The sequence below is a fragment of the Aquila chrysaetos genome, chromosome 11 (assembly GCF_900496995.4).
Source record: "Aquila chrysaetos chrysaetos chromosome 11, bAquChr1.4, whole genome shotgun sequence".
NCBI classification, from domain to species: domain Eukaryota; kingdom Metazoa; phylum Chordata; class Aves; order Accipitriformes; family Accipitridae; genus Aquila; species Aquila chrysaetos.
In genome coordinates, this window is record NC_044014.1 from 39,119,012 (window position 1) to 39,140,246 (window position 21,235).

Genomic DNA, 21,235 nt, shown 5'->3' on the forward strand with positions numbered 1-21,235 from the left:
CACTTCTTCACTGCAAATCACAGTCTTGGTAGAGTTCCTAGTCTTGTGGATTTGCGTAGGACCATCTCATTTGGAAACAGTTTTCGTCTCTCGGCTAACACTTTGCTGACCTGTCAGATGCATTGTAGGATCCAGCCATTCCTCTGGGACTTTGGAAGGGGGGTGCTTAGCAGGTGGAATGTTTTATCTTTCTTTGGGTTTAGTCCAAGAATGTATCAATATAGAATTTTCTACCTGCAGGTCAAGAGGAAGTCTACATGTATTTTTAGAAACACAGACAGTCAAACCATTAAATTAATTTGTCTTTGCTTTAATAAAAGTGCTCCTTGCCTTTAGAGAATGATAATGGCACTAGATTAATGTATCTAGGAGTACCATTGTGAGTGGCAGCTGGAGAATGAGAACTTGATGGGATCTAAAATGAAAGAAAAATGTTTGCAATCAGTTTTGTGTTTCATTCTCCTCTTACCCCAGCTACCTGAGATGTTCAACACATAATTCTACAATTATGTGGTGTTTTTTTTTAAAGAAAGGCATTGTAAGTCTTCCATAAGAAACTCTCAAGATGCTATTTTCATGCAAATAGCTTTGTGTGCTAAATTGAGGAACTTAAGAACCACAGAAAATACAGGAAATGTGGGCAGAATGCATTTGAAATGTAAAAGTTTCCTGGGAGTTGTCAACAGCTCTTTAAGAAGTCTATTGCCCGCACCTTTCAGCAGCTTTTCTTTGTGATTGCTGGGGAAAAAAACCAACAATTACCAAACTGAAAAGATTGTATGGAGTTGTTGCACTGAGGAACAACTCTCGAGAAGCGATAATGGAGCAGAACGTCGTTCTGCAGTTCCCCTCTCTGGCTTTGACGAAAATCGAGACGACAACAATGTCCCAATTCTTATTCTAGTTCCGAAGCTTAAAGTAAGAGGATACCCGGTTTTCTAGATGGCTTTGCCTTAAGAGTTCTCTGACACCTTCTAACCCGTGTCCTCATACCTGCGCCTTTCCTTCAGTGGCAACCCTAGCAAAGAAACTTGAATTTCCCGGTGGAAGGATCTTTATCGCTCACACAGGCTCTTACAGCACAAGTGTGTACAAGCCTTGATTCTCGAAGGCAAAACCAGCCTGGAAAGCATCCTCTCAAAATCGAGTGTGGTATGAATAAAGCAAGTGACTTTTCCACACCACAAAGATGAGTACTTTCTACTTCACTGCTGCGGATGATTAAGGAAAACAATTGTATTCTGACAACATGCATTGACATTTTAAAATGAAAAAGAAATGAAGAACAGATTCTGGGAGGCTTGCCATTAATGATAATGGATTTCCCTGAATGGGAGCCTTTTTGAAAGTCTGATTCTATTTTTTTTTTTTTTTTTTTTTTTGTAATGTTGCCTGGAACAGGCAACCCTGTCATAGGGGACAACTAGTGGGTCAGAGGAGTTCAGGGGGTAATCTGGGGAACAAAAATGGCTCTGCACAGGCACTCATGAGCCTACTTAAAGACAAACAAGAAAAATGCCTGTGGGGGCGAAGAGGGGAGGGAAAGCTAGGTTAATGCTGATAAATGAATATTTGACGTTTAAGTTCAACTTTCATTTGCTTGCAAATGAAAACTATTGTGTCAACACTGCAGGAGACGGTCCATGCATGTTTTTTTTTTTTTTTTTTTTCTGTTCCCCAAAGGTTAATTCTTCTTTGATTAAAAAAAAAAAAGTGAGAAATGTTGACTTTAAATGATAGGCAAACACACAGAGTGCCTTCCTGGCAGTGCATGCTGCACATCAACAGCACAGCCCCCCTCGAGCATCTGGCGGGGGGCTGTAGTATATGTGATAACACGACATTGAAGGAAGAGCTTTCCAGGCAGGTGTAAAATCTATTGCAGTTAGCTATTTTCCTGTAGGAATATTTTTGCTACTTGTGATAGTAACTTTCAGCTGTGAGGTTGAAACTGGGATGTTTACAGCTGCATCTTTTTATAGGCATCATGTGATAGGTAATTTTATGTGAAAAATCTATTTAGTCCCCTGATGGAAGAAGTAAACTTAGGTGAGACTCATTCTCCCGCGAATTCTTGGCATGCTGTAAAAAAAAACGTTGCAGTTCTCCAAAATATTAGCTGTAAAACTTGTGCCTTGTTAAAGTTACAATCAGAAGATGTAATAAACGGATTATTTAAGCATACATTACCATGTAATGTTCATCTCAGGGCACTTGGATTTTGACTCTGTAGTACCGTGCTTTGCCTGGCAATCTCATGGTGGCTGCTGGGGCGGAAAACACAAACCCTCCTTTAAATAATGCATCCCTTCCCTGCTGTGCCTCTCCTCTGGTTCAAAGATAGTCCCCCCGTTAAAGTTTAATCAGTAGTTTTATCATTGCTCACAGGCAAGAGGTACTGATCCAAAAAAAAAAAAAAAAAGTGCCTTGGGATGGAGGAGTTTAACACGGGATGGAATTGCACCTTCTCCTCCGCTCTTGCTGCTTTTAATTGATTCTTCATAATGGTGTGTGCTTATTTGGGTGGGGTGGCCCTGGGAGGGTGACAGGAGTTTGTGGGCTCCTGTTCTACACCTCTGCTGAACCCACTCATGGGGGGAACGAAGCCCTTGGTGAATCTGTACTGGAGCAGAGCAGGGAACAGGTAGTTTCTTGGGTGTTCAGTAGGGTTGCTTTCCCCAGGCAGCTCTCCCAGAACTGTTTCTGCCTTTGCAAAGTGCCTTTTGGCTTTTATGGGTTTTTTTTGGTATCTGTCACCTGTCGATGCTCCTGAAACACTAAAGGGATAGATGTGCGCAGTGCAGTAATCGAAAGGTGGGTATGTTATAAAAGGTATTGAGAGACCTGAGCTGATGCTATCTCAAGTTGTTAATGTTGTCGTTTTCAGAGCAGAGTCCCAGTGGTCGTGGGCAGCGCTGCACTGGGAGGGGGTGTCCGTCCCCCCCTCCAGGGTTGGAGAAGGGAAAGCTCTGGGGAGCAAGCAGCAAGCTGGGAAGGCAGGGGTATGAAATGCAAACTGCTTGAATCTGGGCTTGTGCCTGTGCCTGGTGCTCCCTGTTGGCTTTTCAAGGGCGTTTGGAGGTGTCTGTCTAACAGGAATGGTTTGGCACAGGTTCCCAGAGGAAATTTAAGCCATCTCAGCCTGGGCCCTAATTTCCATGAGTACGTTTGGTCGAGAGCCTGCTTGGCCTTTTGGGCTGAGATTGCGTTAATCCTGGCTTCTTAGAGGGCACTTCATTACTTAAGGAGGATAATAATCAATCCGCTGGTATATCGGCATCAGAGGGAAGAGGTTAATGTTAGCTCTTTGCGCTTCTCTGGCTTCTCTTCATGGGAACACCCAAACAGTCGGTTGTTTCCAAAATAGGAAGAGGAAAGTAAGTGCATCTCCCCTCCTCTTTGACAGACCAGCGCTGTGGACAACGTGCGACGGCAGCATCTGTGGGAATCCCCTTCAGTTTGTCCTCTGTCATGGTTTAAGCCCAGCCAGCAACTAGGCACCATGCAGCTGCTTGCTCACTTCCCCCCACGCAGTGGGATGGGGAGGAGAATCAGGGAAAAAAGTAAAACTCACGGGTTAAGAATGATTTAACAAGTAAAGTAAATTAAATGTAATACTAACAAATAAAAAAATATAATAATACTAATTGTAATGAAAAGGAATACAATAAAATTAAAAAAACCCAAACAAACCCAAGGAAAAAACCCAAGTGATGCACAATGCAATTGCTCACCACCCGCTGACCGATGCCCAAGCAGCGGTCAGCCCCTCCCAGCCAACTCCCCCCAGTTTCTATACTGAACATGACGTTCTATGGTATGGAATATCCCTTTGGCTAGTTCGGGTCAGCTGTCCTGGCCATGCTCCCTCCCGGCTTCTTGTACACCTGCTTGCTGGCAGAGCATGGGAAACTGAAAAATCCTTAATTTAGGATAGGCACTGAGTAGCAACAACTAAAACATCAGCGTGTTATCAACATTATTCTCACACTAAATCCAATACACAGCACTGTACCAGCTACCAGGAAGAAAATTAACTCTATCCCAGCTGAAACCAGGACACCCTGCAATGAGGGCGCACAGGCACGTGCGTTAATGTAATATACATTCTTGCTACGGTCGTTTTCTCTCTGAGACTCCTGCAAAGCCAGTACAGTGTAAAAGGCTCATTTCTGACTCTGAATCACCAGTGTTCTCTGGAGTTTCCTACAAGCCTAAATTTGTTTTACAAAGCTGGTAAAAACAATTCAGTTTAGGGTAATTCGCACAGAGGACGCTATTGGTTTTGCTCAGCATGTACTACCCTGGCCCTCAGTCTTTTTTGCTTTTCCACCAAACATTTTTCTTGGTCAGTCTAGCTGCCACTTCAGATCTCTAGTTCTTCCTGTGCTGCTTTTCTGTTTGAAGAGAGCTGCAAGAAAATCATCCTGTAACAACCAGGGCTGTGAGGCATTTCCAGCCTTTGAATAAGCTGTATGGGATTTTTCCTCTTTTTTTTTTCTTCCATGATTGCTGTCCGCATAGGTAAAGCCAGGGCCAGCAAATGCTGATAATTCAGATAAAATGCACAGCATTTAGGCTTTGTATTGTTAGCTGTGGGGAGGAAAAGAGGCATTTAGTACAGCTTTGCAGTGGATTGATACAGAGATGTGGGAAAAGAAGTCCCTGGCGTGGGGTTTTCTCAGGAGCTTGGTGCAGAATTTTTATGCATGGCTTCCTGGGTAGCTGCACAGGTATTTATCCGCTATATAAATAGGAGATTGTCATCTTTATAGATCTGTTACAAATGTGTTCTCAGCTCAAGGTTGCAGTTTTCTTCGTTTCTTGCGTGTAGCTCATTTGCTGCTTCTTTCCATGCCTTACGCTTGCTCTGGGACTGGTGATCCATGCTGTGAACTCTCCTGTCTCTCATACTTCAGGTCCTGTTTTGCTGTCTTTTATCTGTAGGGATTTCTTCTGTGAGCCATAACGTGCTCATACATTTCCTTGTTGCTGTTGGTGCTGTATAACATTTAAATATATATGTATTTTAAATTGTGCAGATTTGAAGGTTTTGGTTTTTTGTTTCACCCCCCCTGGAATCTAATAAGTTTGAGGGTTTTACTCTTGGTGGGAAAGCATTGGAGGTCTTTTTTGTACCTCTTAACAATGTTCCCTGTTTAATAGGATGGGTTTCTTACGAAACCAGCTGGGTTGCTACTTCTTTTAGCCTGAGCTTGACGCCCAAATCATGTCAGGTTGCTTGAAGCGTCACAGAGACTTAATTGACCTGCACCCTCACCATGGGTTTTGCTCACTTACCTCTTTGGGTTTTGTCTCCAGTTCAAAGCCAAAGGCTTATCTGCTGTCTCTGAGACACTCTGAAGATAGGGATTTGCAGCTCTGCCACGGAAACGTGCTTCTCCAGGAGTTGTGCTCCTCTTCTTGTGCAATGGGAAGAAGCCTCCCGCAGAAGCTGTTCCTACTGGGCAATGAATTCCAGTTTGGTTTCTTCTCCATCGGGAAATAAGGGAAGGTGGCTCCAGACAGGCAGGGAGAGCCAGGTGAGCCCTTTCTGCAGGAAGTTTGTTCCTCTAGACCATTGGTGGTGTGTTTGCTGGGCATATACCTTGCTTCAATTTATGTGATGAATTTTATTACTTTCTCTAGGTGAAATGTTTTGGAAATGGCCACAGTTTCTGTATGCTCCCATTTGTTATTATTTGCAAGACAGTGTTTTCTGCCTGTAGATTCCAAAGCACTGTAAGATTATGGTATTCAAAACCTGTAATTAAAGAGGTGAATCATTTTGCAAAGACATACCAATCGCATGTCCCCCAGTTTAGAGGAGTAACTTTTTTTGGAATGGCATTTGTATCGTGAATGTCCCCTTCTGTCAGATTTCATTTTGCAAATGTTCTCTAATATTCCTGTAAAATTCAGTTTCAGCGAATGTTCCTTCTGGAAACTTCAGCTGCTGAACCGTGCAGAGAGACTGAATACAGAGAGAGTAGGGGCTGGAGCAGAGAGAATTCATGAAGGTTGCTAGAAAGCACTCTTGGGAAGCTGCATTCAGCATTTGCCTGTGGGATTATACCCAGGAACCCAAACCCCTTGACTCTCCAAGCTATTTAATAGTATTTTACGCAGCCCTAAGCCTCACCACCTTCCCTGCTTTTCAAACCTGTAGCCTGCTTCTCCCCACCAGCCTCAGCCTACTCGCTTCCCTCACCTCCCTGAGCAATACCTTTCCCATCTAACCTTCAAGGCTTTCTCACCGGCAGAAATTCCTGCAGGTGGAGCTGGAATGACGTCCTGCTGCTGGAATAAGTTATGAGGCATCAGTTTTCACAGAGTAATTGCTTCCCTGTGGTTCCTGGTTCTCGTGCTTGCTCACGATATGCCTGTGTCTGCAGCCGCCCGGACGGAGCATCCTGCGTGCCCAACGTCCTTGCGGTCCGCAGGCAGTCTGAGCGGCGGGTGGCCAGCCTGCCCTTCAGCTCTTGCTAAATCGTGGCGGTTCGACCACCTCCGGATCGTGAAACTGGAATATCAAAGGATATTGTGCAGCAGTTGAGTTCATTTTCTCATAATAGGCGTCCTGATTTAATTCTGACAGGAGGGAATCTCATTGCATTGCTTGTCCCCTAAGGACTGTGATGAAAGGTATGGTCCATAGCAGAAAACAATTTGTTACCGGATTCAGCTATATCAATATTATCCATGATAAGGTTGTCCTCACTGTGGCTTTGCGCTGATTTATCTAGAGAGGCCTCTTAGCTTTCCCAGATGCTGGGCAGCCCGAGGGTATGTGAGGACATCAAGAAAATCAAGGGCCGGCTGAGCTGTTGGTGGCTAATTCCCCTGTTGACTGTTTTCTGCAGGTGGCTGTTGCCTCTAAACCTCAAACTGGAGATGTGAGCCACTGGTTTGGCTCCCACTGCACCTTCACTGTGCTGTTAGATCCCACCAGCAGAGTGTCTCCCAGGCTGAGAAATAACCGCTAAAGCACAGGAGAGCTCCAAAACGTTGGGAATGTGCTCAAAACACCAAAAAATAGATCTGTACAGGATTTCAGCTGTGGGCACCAGTATAAAAGGATGGAAGCCTGTGGGAGAGAAAGGAGGCGGGCTGGGTTGCGTGAGAAAACTGAAATGAATTGTAGGGGGGCTGGGATATTTTCACTGCAAGTTGTTCATCATCCTGGAAGAATATGGTATGTCCACTCTGGAAAGGCTGTCTTGAAGGCCATGCTCCAGCAAAAAGCGATCCTTACTTCTGTGCGTGATTGTACTGCCGTCACTTGGGTGTGTTGAAGGATGGGATGCTCAGTGTGGGCTCTCCTCTGTGCCTTTCCCAGTTACCTGCTGCAGATGATGAAGGGGTCCTAGATATGGGGGGGTATAGCTCTCCGTGGGTCCCCCTCAAGGGGCCACGCTTCTTGGGACTGCGCCAGCAGCCTCACAGCCCCTGCACCGGTGAAACGTGGCCATCAGGCATTTTATCTACAGCAGGTACAAAACACTGGCTGTGCTGCGTTCACTGGTGGGTCTCCAGCAAGAGGCAGGATGTGATGATGTGCCTGAGAACGACCCTGTGCCCCATCTTGCTCCCTCCCATTCTGCGGCATTTTGCAGCTTCAGGGCTTCCTGAGCTGGAAGTTAATCTGTAACTTCGTGTTTAATAGTCCTTGATGGACTTCTGCCACTTTGTTTAAACATTTGTGTTAGGGGCCCTTGGCATGCCCTGTTGCAAGGAGCTCTGCAGTTCATGCCTTGTGTGACAGAGCCGGAGATGTGTTTCAGTAGTGCTTCAAAGTCATTGTTTTTCCTGGTACTTTGAGTTTTTGCGGTTACTTCTAGGGCCTCCTGCATCCCCTGACCTTTCTTTGGCAGGAGGAGCACCTTGCAGTCCTGCTTCTGATATTTCTTTTTTCCTCTCTGAAGAGTTTTGGAGAGGGTGGTCCGCTACTGCGGAGGGCAGCAGGCCAGGGCTGGGGGAACTGCTGTGCAAACTGTCGAGCTAGTGCTGGGGGTTTGGTGCGAGTCTCACAAGGCTCTGCTTAAAAAAAAGTATGTTCTCAGCTCTGTCCAAAAAGCAGAGATCAGCTCAAACAGCTGAGCTAAGCCAGTCAAGGCACTCCCCTGCTTCCCCGCTGCTCTGCTTTCACTACGTTTCCCCATGAATATCTGCTGGAAGACCTCACGTATGTCCCATCTCAACGTCTACCTGAGCATGTCCATGCCCCTTGTGTGCAGAGCTGATGTTCTTACAGTTCCCCCTCCCTTGGGTGTTCTCTCTTTTTTTTTTTTTTTTCCTCCTTCCTGCAATTCAAGAGCCCAGGTTATTTTAGCACAGTAAACATTTTTTTGACAGTTAGTGACATGAATAAATCCTTTTCCTCTCCTCCCCCTAGTTAATTATTTAAGGGGAGAAGATGATTAAATCCAGCACAGAGCTGATTTGAACTCTCTGTTAGCAGGAAGAGGGTGGCCGATGGGGGTCTGTCAAGCCGCAGAGTTTGCGTTCATCAGCATCTTGGGAGAAACAGAGATGCCAGCTGCTTGGAAACATCTGGTTTTGATTGTTCTCCCTCCGCCCCCACCTTTGCTTTTTTTTCTTTGTTTTTGGAGAATTTAGCATTACTGACTCTAAATGTTGGATCTAGTGCGGTGACAGCTTGGTTTCTCCTCTTCTACTCGAGTACCAGAGCCCTGCCAGGGTACTGGGTTGGAGTCTAAGCAAGGGTCAGCCAGAGAAGTAAAAAAATGAGCAGCTAGTCACAGGTTTCTGAAGGAGAAGCTCTTTCTGTTTGGGGCAGGGCTCTGTGTGCCTGAGGGCCCAGAGTCTAGTTAATGTAATGCCAGCACGAAACAGGGAGGGAAAGCCAGGGCCCCTCTGTGGAAAGGGAGAAAGTGTTTTCCTAACCTTGGTGGCATGGAAACACAAGCAGTTAGAACGAAAGAAGCCCCAGTAGAGTTAATTAAGTGTTGCATTTAAAAGGTGGAATCGAATGGAATTGCTTTGCATTTATTGAAGTTAGCTTTTCTCGCTCTCGAGGGCTGGACAAGGGTTGAGTACCTGTGCTGTTTGAGATGGGTAGGCAATCTGGAGCGGTGCGTTAGTGTGGACTCGGCTGTGGGGTTTGAGACAGCTGTTGTGAGCTTCTCTGAGCAGTGTTTTTGCTCACCAGCAAGTCCTTAGCTTGCCTGGAAAAGGCAGTGTGCTATATGTAGGGTCAGGAAAGAGACAGGGGTGGAGGGTCCTCTCCTCTCTATTCCCTTTCCCATCACCTTGACTAAAAGATGCGTCTATAAAACTGGTACCCGCTGGAGACTAAACTAACCAAACTGGTGCATCCGTTGAGCAGAGGGTCATCCCATGCTCAGTTCCTGCTATGTTGTCTCCCAGTGGTGCTCAACCTGGCTGATTAAGCAGGGGCTAAATAACCCAGGCAGTGCCCTGTGCTGATGTGGTCGACCAGCTTGGCGTTGGCTGGGGTTCTCCATTAACCAGAGGAATTGGTGGCCGTGCAGTGCAGACATTCCCTAAAGGCTGTGGCTCGGCCGTCACCGGGGTTAAGAACCTGCAACTTGAAATAATCAGTGCTGTTTCCTGTGGTCCAGATGTCATCGAGACTGGAAAATTCAAAGTAATCTTGTTTGGTGTCTGCCTGCACCTTGCTAAAGGGGAGTTCTGTTCCACTAAAAAATACACAGCAAATGTGTGCCAAAATGAGCCATTTAATGTACATTTTAATGTACAAAGCAGAGCAGGGTCCTTCTCTCAGCATCGAAATGGAGCTCCTAGCCTCACCTGGTCACATATTCCGCTGCCACTATTTAAGTGGGATAGATTATATTTCATGGTATTTTGGCAATAGAGGATGACTTGCAATATTTCAGGTTTTCTTGAGGTTGTCCTTTCACCTGCCTGTCTTTTTCCTTCAGTCTTTTGTGCTTCTGATGACTGACTTTATTATCTTTGCTATTTCTAACCCTCTTTTTGGTCCCTGTCGGAGCTTGATTTCTGCTGGGGGGAAGATGGAAAAGGTCAGGCTCTCACTAGTGAAGCTTATTTAATGTTTGCTGCGTCTGTGGGCAAACTTGCATGTATGTTGCTAGTATGAACTACCAGGACCCACCTGGACACGTGGGCCCCATGGTTGCTTATTTATTTACCTCTTCTCTTCTCCTCTGCTGTTCTTCTCTCCCATCTGGCCCAGTATTCCCAGTTTTAACTCTCCTACAAGAGAGAAGCTTAGTGGACTCCCAACAGTAAATAAAACTGACATTTGCAGCAGTCAGTCTGATACAACAGGACTGGGATGCAGCAGCACTTCATTGTTTGGGCTTGTTTCCACTCTTTATTTAAAACCTCTTTTAATCAGGAGCTAATGACAACTTTTGCTTGCGAGAGCTGATGCACAGGAAAAAAACCAGTTTGCATTCAAAATAATGCAAACCGTTATAAATAGGAAGATCTGCAAGGATATAATCAAGCTAAATTGCCCATTGTTACTCTCACCATAGATGATTTTTTGCCTCTGCTATCTGGGTTGGGTTGTCGTCTGGGTTTAGGGAAAATGTGTTCTCTCTTTATTCCAGTTATAAACCTATGCAGCAGCAGCTGGTCGTTGCAAGAGTGGGTTTTGCTCTGTTTTTTGTGCGGATCAAGCAAATATTTTGGTGGCTTGGATATTGCCATTCAAATTGTCTCATGAAAATTGTCTAACAGACTTCTGCCGCTCTCTTTCTGCAGCTAAACTGACCCCTTAAGATGGACCCATCTCCTTGGGGAGTGTGTTGCAGACAGACGCAAAGAAGTCTTGCGACAGGTCAAAGCAGCAGCCTGCCAGGAAAACAGCTATGACTTGGGAATAGAGAAACTATGCCCACAGATGGTATGCAATAAGCTCTGGATTTTAGTGACTCCGTGCGATTTATCCTATTGAAAGTAGCTGAGCCTGTAAAGAATTGGTAGCTGATGCTGAAGTCTCCAAACAGACTGTAATGCATTTAATACTTGGGTATTTTTTTGTTCTAATTTTCCTCAACTGTGTTGCACATGAATGCAACATAAAAGCTGCACACTTTTCTGTGCTTTTATTGAAATAATGTATTGTGGAGATGGCTTAGAAGTTGGGCAACAGTATTCTGGCCTTCTGATTTTTCTGCTACATGATCTTTTTTAATTTTTTAATAGTTTGGTTCGTTGTTTTTTCACTGGGCAGTTCTCTGAGCAGTGTAGGTGTCTTCAGTTACGGCATGACAGTGAAGCTCGCCATGAAAATATCACAACATGACAAAGCCTTCATGGTTATGGAAGGCAAATGTTGCTTGATGATGTCACTTCTGTCCCAAAACACAGTCTTTTGCTCATCTATTCTGCATGTGTCTTTCTCTTAAAGCATTTTCCCCTTTGCTTCATTGCATGCAGAGCAACCTTTGCTGAGGAATGGTGGTGTCCTGAGGGTTAAGTGACCTAATTTCGTCTGTCCTGCTTTCTTCTTTCTAACCTCAGAAGGCAGAGACCCTGAACTGAAAAGTATATAAAAAGATTCTAATTAGCACAGGACAAATAATAAAATAAGACCTTGCTTGAAAAGGGGATTGATTTTAATTTTCTAAATTAACAAAAGGGTGGAGTTAGACCAAACCGCAAGTGTGGCACCTACTTGAATGCTCCACAGCATCTTTTTTTTTTTTGGCCTAATTCTTGGTAGGAAGGCTAGCTCCTGGGTGGAGTTACAGCTCTCATCAAAGAGTTGTCTTGTTTGGACATGTTGACAAGTCACTGATGTCCTTGTCAGCTGTAAATGTCAACCTGACTGTCAGGAGGCAGCTATGTATGAGAGAGGTGAAAGACTCTGGTCTCACCTCCTGCCTCCTCCTGTGGCCCACCTGTGACAGGCAGGAAAATCTTGCTTTGATGAGAGCTGGGAAGGCCACTGGCTCGTGGCTGAGCGTGACATTGAGTCTTCCGGGGTGCAAAGAGGTTGTCTCAACCCCCCTCTCATCACGGGCTTGCTCAGAAGGTCCCACGAGGAGGAGCTGCTCTTAACCTGCCTTCAGCTTCCCTTCCGTAGAAGACAGACACCCCTGGAAAGATGATTTTTGGGGTGGGCAGCATTGGAGGGCTCTTGGAAAAAGGCCCTGTGCATGTGGGATTAGACACATCACAGCTTGTAGCATCTTTGGCCAAATACCTCGTGAGCTGGTGCATTTTTGCCAGGTTGAGAGGAAGAGTTTTGCTGGGCGCTGGGGGAACTCTTTCCTCTGCTTGCAATTGTTCCGCTGAACCTTCATTCATCTTTATTGCTGTTTTTCTAATTCTTCTCTGGGCTCCTAATGACAGTGATTATACCAAATGTAGCACATTTCATGTACTGTGGAAATGATTTTCAGGCCCAAGTCTCTCTTTCAGTGCTTGGAGGATCGTTAAAAATACTGCTTTTTAGAAGTAAGGTTTTCTATCGTCCCCACTCTACTTCCAGTTCTATGTTAACCTGCAAGGTAGTAGAATTGCTGACTTTATTATGTTGCATTAATTAATTATCTCTATAGCAACATGCACTGATGTCATAAATATGGGCATTCAGCAGCACAGCTGAGTAGAAGAAGAGCTAATAGATAAATGGGGAGAAAGGCTTTTTGGTTTTTTTTTTTAAATGCTCAAATATCTGCAGTAGCTAAGTAAACAGAAGATTACTAGTAAAGTAATAATTTGCATAGTTTCTCTTTCACTGCCCCATTCCCCTTTCGACTGAACCTTCTCCGTTACATAGGTCCTGCATGTTCCTGCTAAAGAGGTTTTCCAAGCTGCTGGTCTGCCTCTCCACCTGCTCAAAGCATTGGGTTATCTCCTGCTTGCTTTTATACTGATATGTGGAAATGCAGGCAGCAGGGCTCCTCCTTGCAGGAGGAATCCCTTTGGCTTCAGCAAAGCCACGCTGCTAGGGATGGTTCTCCAGGGGGGTGGAAAGGTATGGATCTTGAGAAGGGAATACAGTTAATTTTGGCACTGTGGGAAGGTGACGCAGTGCGAGACAGGAGATGTCAAGAGGCAGAGGAGCTGGAAAAAGTGAATTTTGGCTCTGAGAAGGCTGGGATGCTCTGCTCCGCTTAATGTGTGTGCGAGTAGTTGTGACTTGTCTGACTTTTAGGAGCCCTGAGTTATCTCTGGAGGTCCTGGCCGGGCTGTGCTGCTCGCTCGTGTCTGTCTTGGTGCTACTGTCTTAGATAAAAGGCAGCAGAGAGGCGTCTGTATGAACGGTGCCTGTGCATCGTGCTTGCGCTGAGCCCTCTGCAACGGGGCTCAGAGAGGGATTCTCTCTGCCTGTCTCCCAGGAGTTGTAGCAGATGTGGTGTCCTAAAAATGCAGCAGCAATGGTTTGCGATGATAGCTGCAAAACCATGCTGGGAAGAGGTCTAAGTAGTTGTTTCAAGGGAATAAATATGGTAAGAAGAGACCATAATTGCACTGCGGGTCTAAAGCTCCCCGGAGGTTGAGACCTGGTGCTTTTCTAGCTCTTTTTTGGTCGGATAGTCTGTTCGCTGAACAGTTTTGTTTTGCTATTTGTTTGCCACCATCGGCTGTGAAGCTGATCAATTCTTACCAGTCCAACACAGTGCTTGAGGAGTACCGGCACTCTCCATTGAATAATTTATTCAGTTAATCTATTTTGATTTTTGGCATTTGACAAGTCCCAGGCAGGGTACGGTACATCTCATCTGCGTGGAGGAGTCTCGGTATGCAGCGCTGCTATTTATACAGCATCCCGGCTAGGGGAAGCGCTGTGCGGATGTGCTTGGCGGGGCGAAGGGCTTGTGATCTCAGAGAGAGCGTTTTAGGATGCCAGACGCTCTTGCGTTCTGCTTCGTACAGAAGGAAAAGACTTCGGGTTGTTTGCTTAGTTTTGCGCTGAGGTGGAGCAGAGAAAATTCACGGCGCAGATGTGAGAGACGCTGATAGCTGAGCTGTTGGGCAGTCCCTCGGGATGAAGATGTTGAGGGTTAAACCCCTTCTTTGGACCAGCCCAGATCATTTGCCACGCGGCATCTGCTGGGAAAAGGCGGCCCAAAATATTGTTGGTTTGCTGCGTATTTAGCTGCCATACGCAAGCCAGGGAACGTTTAAGTCTGAGTGCAGGACACTGCACAAACCTCACTTTAAAAATAGTGCTCTCTGCCTGGGATATGTGCAGAAAGGGTTAAGCTGTAAAACAACCTGCCCTTTTCTATATAAATTAAAAAAAACTGTTAACATGGTAATATTTTTATTTCCGTAGAAAAGTGTTTATTTTGGTAGCGTGTACAAAGTTTCAGCTATTCTAAAACACTGAGATTTCACAGCCGAGCTTTCATGTTCCCAGCAGAGAAGGAGGTGAGATACTCAAAGAATCTCTGTTCTTATTTCAGCACTGCACTCGCCAGCCAAATTTTCAAAAGAGCCCAGTTTGCTGACATAAATGGGGTTGCTGATGTGCTGAAAGAGAAGGAAGTGCCGGAGAACATATTCCTCACTGGGTCCAAGTCTCTCCCATTTTATCTTTCTCTTCCATATGTTTCCCCTGTAATGAGAGGAATTATTTATCATTAAAGTGATATATAATTTAAAAATTAAAGTTAAAATTAATGAATGCTTAAATTAATTTACTGACAAAAATAAATGTCTGTCCTTCAGATCCTATAATTTTAATTGGAGTGGGCTACAGCTTAATTAACATGTATTGATTGTAGTCCTGTGCGCATCTATAGGTGGGTGGACTGTGTAGCTGTGTTGGGAGAAATTCTCCTCGCAGATGAAGGTGCGTTAAGATATGCTGATAACATTCTCAGTAATTGTCTTGTGAGGAGACAGAAAAGTCTTTGGTCTCAAGCTGTTTTCTCTGCAGAAAGCTTAAACAAAGTATGTTGTTTAAAATTAGGGCTAAGAATTGGCACGGCCACTTTATAGATGGGAAGAGAATTCTGCTCCAGAAACATTAATGATCTGAATCATTAATTAGATGCACGAAGAACACAGAAAATTGGAAGGAATTTGGAGCAAATAAAGAAGCTGACACAACTGGAAATTTTTGGGAAAAAAAGGTAGGCTTCAATTTGCTCTTGGCTCCCTACACTCTTTCCCCCTGGGCAGGTGTCCCTTGTTTCCCGGTGGGTGATGGTGGGGAGAAGGAGTGTGACAGCGTAGGGTGTCATGTTAAGGGAGGTGTTGGCAGATTGGCCTGCAGAGGACCACCTGCCTTGGGCTGCAGGGAGGAGATGACAACCCGAGCCCCCCACCGCCCCCAATCCAAGATGTTCTGGGAGCCTGTGAAGCTTCAGGGCGGGCACCGTGCAAACATGAGCCCATAGGGTGAGGAGAGAGAAGGCAATCCTTGCTCCCTGGCACAAACCCCTTCTGCCTGATGCTGAAGACTTTTTGCTTGACCTGTTCTGCACGGCAGAGGACCCACTCCCAACCTTTGCGAATCAATCTCTTTAAAGAGAACTCTGTATTCTCTGGTGTTAATATTTTATGTTTTGTCAATACTATGAATTAACAGAATGGAAGATGTGCCGCGTCTCACCTTGCAGCTGCAGCCCGCGAGTTGCCTGGCCTCCTCTCAATGATTCAGGGCACTCTTCCCCAGGGACCCTCTGTTATACGTAGCGTGAGAGGTACTCACAGGAGCCTCTTGGCCCTTTGGAGCAGGTTTTGGTGTGCAAGGGCCATCCTGTTAGGGGAAGGGTTTGAGTAGCACAGGTCCCATAGCAACTGGAAAAAGGCTCTGGCAGCATCTCTCGCTCCTAACCCTATGGATGCAGGGATACCTGGAAAAGGGGGGTGCCTCTGGGAGGTCTATGGATCCTTGGAGCGTAGGGGACCATAAACCTACTGCAACGGGCAAGGCGATGTGCTAGGCTGTGAACAGAAGATTCCCGTGCTGTGCTGGCAGCGCTGTTTGCTGTTTTGCCGTCCCCATTTGAAGGCAGAGGAGATGGAGGGGCTGTGGGAGGGGTGCAGGGTGCCTTTGATCCCCCGTGCTCAGCACCCAAATCTGCTTGGCCCTTAAAGGTTCGTTGAACCCCAGCGGTGCCTCGGGACTTTGCACTGCGACAGGACCCGGTGACAAGCTTGCAGCTCCTTCCCTTCTTCGCTGCGTTGGTTTCTGTAGCTGTGCTGGGCACCGAGGGCTCCTGGGCACACAGTGGCGTGAACTGGAGGTTAGCCGAAATCAGCCTTCGGCGGGACCGCTCGTAGGATGGTGAGCCGGCACAGCTCAATTGTCTCTTGGATGTGTGTCTTTGGCACTGTGCTGTCTGCAAGGGAGGAAAGCCGGTAAGCTTATGTGTTCTCTTCTCTCAGCCTTGGGTTTGAGCAGTTTTTCTTTCCATAGCACAAGCTACTCCTTCTCCAGACAGGTGTTGTTTTTTTTTTTTTTAAATTGAATCATATAGGTGCAAAGAAAAAAAAAAAAAATCCCTCTAGTCTTGACTCACAGCAAAATGTTTATAAACTCGGATTCAGGTTGCAGAGGCAAAGCGTAAAATAAAGGCTTTTTTTTTAGGGCTCATGAAGTCCCGTCTCCCCTGAGCTGGAATAGCCTTGCAGCCTTCTTCTGTCACTGCTTTCCGCGCAGGGGATGGAGAAGGAGTGAGTGGCGACGCTCTGGGGAGCCCTCCACCCCCTCTCCTGCACCTAAATCCAACTTGCAACTCAACATGCCATTTCTTGCCTTGTGGTGGGGCAAAGTTATTAGAAAAAGCAGCCACAAACCTACTAGCTAATTAGGTAGTGACATTTAATATCACATACGAGTCATGTATGAGCCACTGGCCGCTTGTGTCTGGGAAGTCCCTTTGCTGCTGGGGCGTGGGAGCACCAGTCCTTTCCGCAGCCACGTATCCTCTGACCTATATCACCCCATACAGCCACTGTAGGCGATCCCATAAGCAATTACCCACTGGTCCCAGATACAGTGCTATGCAGGCTGCTATATTTACAACACGCAACAGGAGATGGGTTAGCCCTTGGGTCTCTTGGGTTCCTGAGCATTTTCAGGCAGGCATAATATTTTGTCCATGTCTTCTCATATTTCACACAGCATGGTCTGTTGCTGCATGGGATAGGGATGTCCTTGCTCCTCCTGAATTTTGCTAATTAAAGTTTTCCCTTTAGCCTACGTGCCCTTCAGAAGGGGTATTTTGATTCATCCAGCAGGGTTGGGTAAATGGAGACTCCTCTTCCAACTTGTCAATCCCATCCCTTGTGTTGTCCCTTTTTATTAATGCGGTGCACAGGCAATGCCTTCCTGGAGACTTTTTTTTCCTCCAATATATTGAAGAAATTCTACATCAGGAAGGAAAGTAACTTGCAGTAATGACCCATCAGTGGGTATTTAAGATTGTTTTAATGGGTCACATTGATGTAATCTACACTTTTTCCTGGGAAGATCATATTGGGCCATAACCTTAATTCATATTTATGTCAGAAGAAAATATACAGTGGAGATGGCTCAGAAAGAGCATTTCCCTACTAAGCAGCCAGATATAAATGTATAGATCTTCTAGAAATATGCCAGGGTTTGGGGCGGGGGCGGGGAGGAATATCAGCTGTTTAGGATGTTTCTCTCTTGCATGGAAAAGTTCCTCAAAAACTGGTTTGTCGCCTCGGGATGTAACCCAAGACAGTATGTGCTCGCAGGCCCAGCAGTGTGCAAGGTTAAGCAACTTCAAGATTACCCTTAAGAGCATCTTTATCATATTCATCTTTTCTCAGTGCTCTGCTTTGCATGTGGCTTAGAGACGTGTGGGCATGAAAGATGCCCATAGGTAGTTTGGCTGGTTTAAAAAAAATTCAGAAGGGAAGGAGAGGCCAGAGTTAAACAAATAAAAGCAACGGAGGTAAATATAATCAATAAGGTTTGACCTTCCAATCATGTCCTTATGCCCATTATTCCTTGTTGGTCAGACTCCTCTGAAGGCCAAGAGCCAGCCCGGACAGGGATATTAGGGGCATTTAGCTTGTCTGCAAGAGAAAAAGATGAAAATTTTATTTAAACCCATTCCTCTTGGCCAGGACAAGCAGTTCTGTCTTGATCTGCCGCTGTAGGAAGATGAGATAAAGTTGCAAGTTCACTCGGTCAAGATAGATGAGGGTACAGGGGAAGGCAATGAAAATAATACAAATTACTGGAGCTGTCTCTGTGAGGCTGGGAGGAAGGAACAAACATGACTAATGCCGTGTGAATGATTTGCAGAAAATGATTTCTTCGACAAACTTTGCCTTTATAGAGGTAAACTGTCAAAGGCCACAATGCAAGTTTTCTGATGTGTTCACGAGTCAGAATTATTTAATGAGGAAATAAAGCAGCCGTCCCCCAGGCCTTCGAGCTGGGTTACCCAGGGGACTAATGCTCCTCTTGGCGAGAAAGAAATTCAAACACCGGCTCCAAGCGAAGAGCACTTGTTCTTGAGGTCGCTCCAAGCTCTTCCAGATAAAATTAGGCTCCTTTAATTTGACGCTTTTGGATTACAGGGAGTACGTATGCAATGCCATGAGATGTGAAACCTAAATGCAAAAAGGGAGTTGGTAGCACAAGCATTCAAGTGTTGACACTGGTGCTCTGTTTCTATAAATATTTCTAGTGGTTTATACCTATACACGCTTTATATTTTTTCCTTTTCTGATACACCGTCTTATTTTTTTTGTTCTTTCCATCAGGTCTTGTGATACACCTGTGAGAAGAATCATTTATTCAGCTGTTTGTTTGGTGTGATTATCTCTAGCAGAAAGCCAACAACTAAAAATTAGTGGTTTTGCACAAATACAGGCTAAAGAACTAGACTGACTGACTTTTTTTTTTTTTTTTAAGCTTATATAAATGCATATGTTGAAAAATAGGGTTTTAGGTCAGCTGAAATTATTTGTGTTGAACTCAACAAAAAATTACAACAGAAAGTAGCAATTTTGAAAAAAAAATCAAACCACTTCTTTGTGCGTTTTTGAAATGAGATGCTTTGACTTCTACTTTCTGAAGCAATGTTTGGAGCCAAAATGAAGCTAATGCTAACTTTAAAAAAAAGTTTGGCGCTTCCCCAGTGAACCTTTTTTTCCCATTTTTTCCTTGCTTTAAATTTTGTTTAGGAAGAAATAAGCAAAACTTTTGTCTTGAGCTGCCTCAGAATAACCCCACCTCCCTGACCAAAAGAAAAAAAAATGGCTTCATGGTTGAAGCCACCATGAACAAAAAAACAAGGCAAAAGGAAAGCCACCAAGGGCTTGACATTTTCATTCTAGCAAATATTTGCTTTTTTCATTTGGTTGCCCGAGCTCCGATTCAGGAGAACGTTACTAGCATGCCTAATGATGAGTACGTACTTAAATCCCTTTGGCTTCTCTCCTTTCAGGTGAGTCAGGCCATCTCTCCCCCTGAACCGGGAACGCTCAAAGGCTTCTTCATGGAGACCACTTAAATCTGTGGTCTGCTGGAGTACCTGCAGAGCCGTGGGTGAGGTCCAGCTGGGGAAGTCCTCCCACCTCAGGCATCCATCCCCTCTGGCTCTCAGGTGCCCACACGGATGCTCCGTGCTGTGACCATCCACTGGGGTGCAGGATGTGCCTGTGAAGCGTGACTTGAATGTTTGCTGCTCTGAAAATGGAGAATAAGCCAACAGTGTAAGGCAGGAGAAACAGGGAAGATAGTGACATTTGAGCAGTCCCAAGGCTGTCCTGGTACAGAAGAGGAGTGCCTTGAAATAACTTCTGCCAGCGTTGCAGAGCCTGGAGGCATCTTGGATCCTGTTTTGCATGGCAAGGGACACCAAAAAACTGGATGCCATGGAGGCTGCTGGAGGAAGAGCATCTGGAGGGGAGGTGATGCGTGGCCGGAGCTGCAGGACGGGTACTGGGGACCTGGGCTTTGCTGCACCCCTGCTGCGAGAAGGCTTTGAAGCCTCCTCCCTGCTCACTGCACAGGTATAGCTCCTGCTAGCATATCCCAGGAGCAGCAAAATGGCTCGTGCTTGGGTGGAAGTTGCTGGTTTGAAGATTTAAGTGAAAGAGGACTGCATTTTTCCTTGCTTTCCCAACCAGGAGATTCATGAGGTGGCAGGGTGAGTTTAAGGGAACTTTGCAGTCTTTTCATCATATTGATGGGTAGATAGATTTTGTTTCTTGGAGTATGTTTAAGACTTTAAATCAGGAGTACACTCTCTGCAGTGGTTCCCTGCTGCTTATCAGCCTCTTAAGGCCTTGTGTGGTGGGTTGATGGCTGGACGCAGGTGCCCAACAAAGCTGCTCTCTCTCTCCCCTCCTCAGCTGGACGGGGGAAAGAAAATATAACAAAAGGCTAATGGGTCAAGATGAGGACAGGGAGAGATCATTCAATTACCATCACGGGCAAAACAGACTCGACAGGGACAAATGAGGAAATGATAGGATAGGATAATGAGAAATTAAACCGAATCTTAAAAACACCTTCCCCCCACCCCTCCCTTCTTCCTGGGCACAACTTCACCCCCAATTTTCTCTACCTCCTCTCCCCACCTGCAGTGCAGGGGGACGGGGAATGGGGGTTGCAGTCAGTTTATCACAAGTTGTCTCTGCCACTCCTTCCTCCTCAGGGGGAGGACTCCTCACTCGTCCCCTGCTCCAGCGTGGGGTCCCTCCCGTAGCAGACAGTCCTCCATGAACTTCTCCAATGTGAGTCCTTCCCACGGGCTGCAGTTCCCCACAAACTGCTCCAGCGTGGGTCCCTTCCACGGGCTGCAGTCCTTCAGGCACAGACTGCTCCAGCGTGGGTCCCCCGCGGGGTCACAAGTCCTGCCAGAAAACCTGCTCCAGCGTGGGCTCCTCTCTCCACAGATCCGCAGGTCCTGCCAGGAGCCTGCTCCAGCGCGGGCTTCCCACGGGGTCACAGCCTCCTTCGGGAACCCACCTGCTCCGGCGTGGGGTCCTCCCCGGGCTGCAGGTGGAGATCTGCTCCACTGTGGACCTCCCTGGGCTGCAGGGGGACAGCCTGCCTCACCGTGGTCTTCCCCACGGGCTGCAGGGGAATCTCTGCTCCAGCACCTGGAGCACCTTCTGCCCCTCCTTCTTCACTGACCTGGGTTGTTTCTCTCATGTCTCCTCACTCCTCTCTACGGCTGCAGTTGCTGTTGCACATTTCCCACCCCCCCCTTAAATATGTTATCCCAGAGGGGCTACCACTGTTGCTGATGGGCTCAGCCTTGGCCAGTGGCGGGTCTGTCTTGGAGCCGGCTGGCAC

General features: G+C 46.1%; 1 long non-coding RNA gene across 3 annotated transcripts in view; it reads left to right on the forward strand.

Moving 5' to 3' along the window:
- The first annotated feature begins 5,375 nt into the window (after positions 1-5,375).
- Positions 5,376-21,235, forward strand: part of LOC115348293 — a 143,537-nt gene continuing 127,677 nt past the window's right edge. For all 3 annotated transcript variants that reach the window (XR_003925789.1, XR_003925787.1, XR_003925788.1), the window contains exons 1-5: positions 5,376-5,543; positions 10,741-10,882; positions 14,909-15,071; positions 16,042-16,305; positions 19,377-20,081. This is a non-coding gene — a long non-coding RNA (uncharacterized LOC115348293). The remainder of the gene's footprint in view (positions 5,544-10,740; positions 10,883-14,908; positions 15,072-16,041; positions 16,306-19,376; positions 20,082-21,235) is intronic.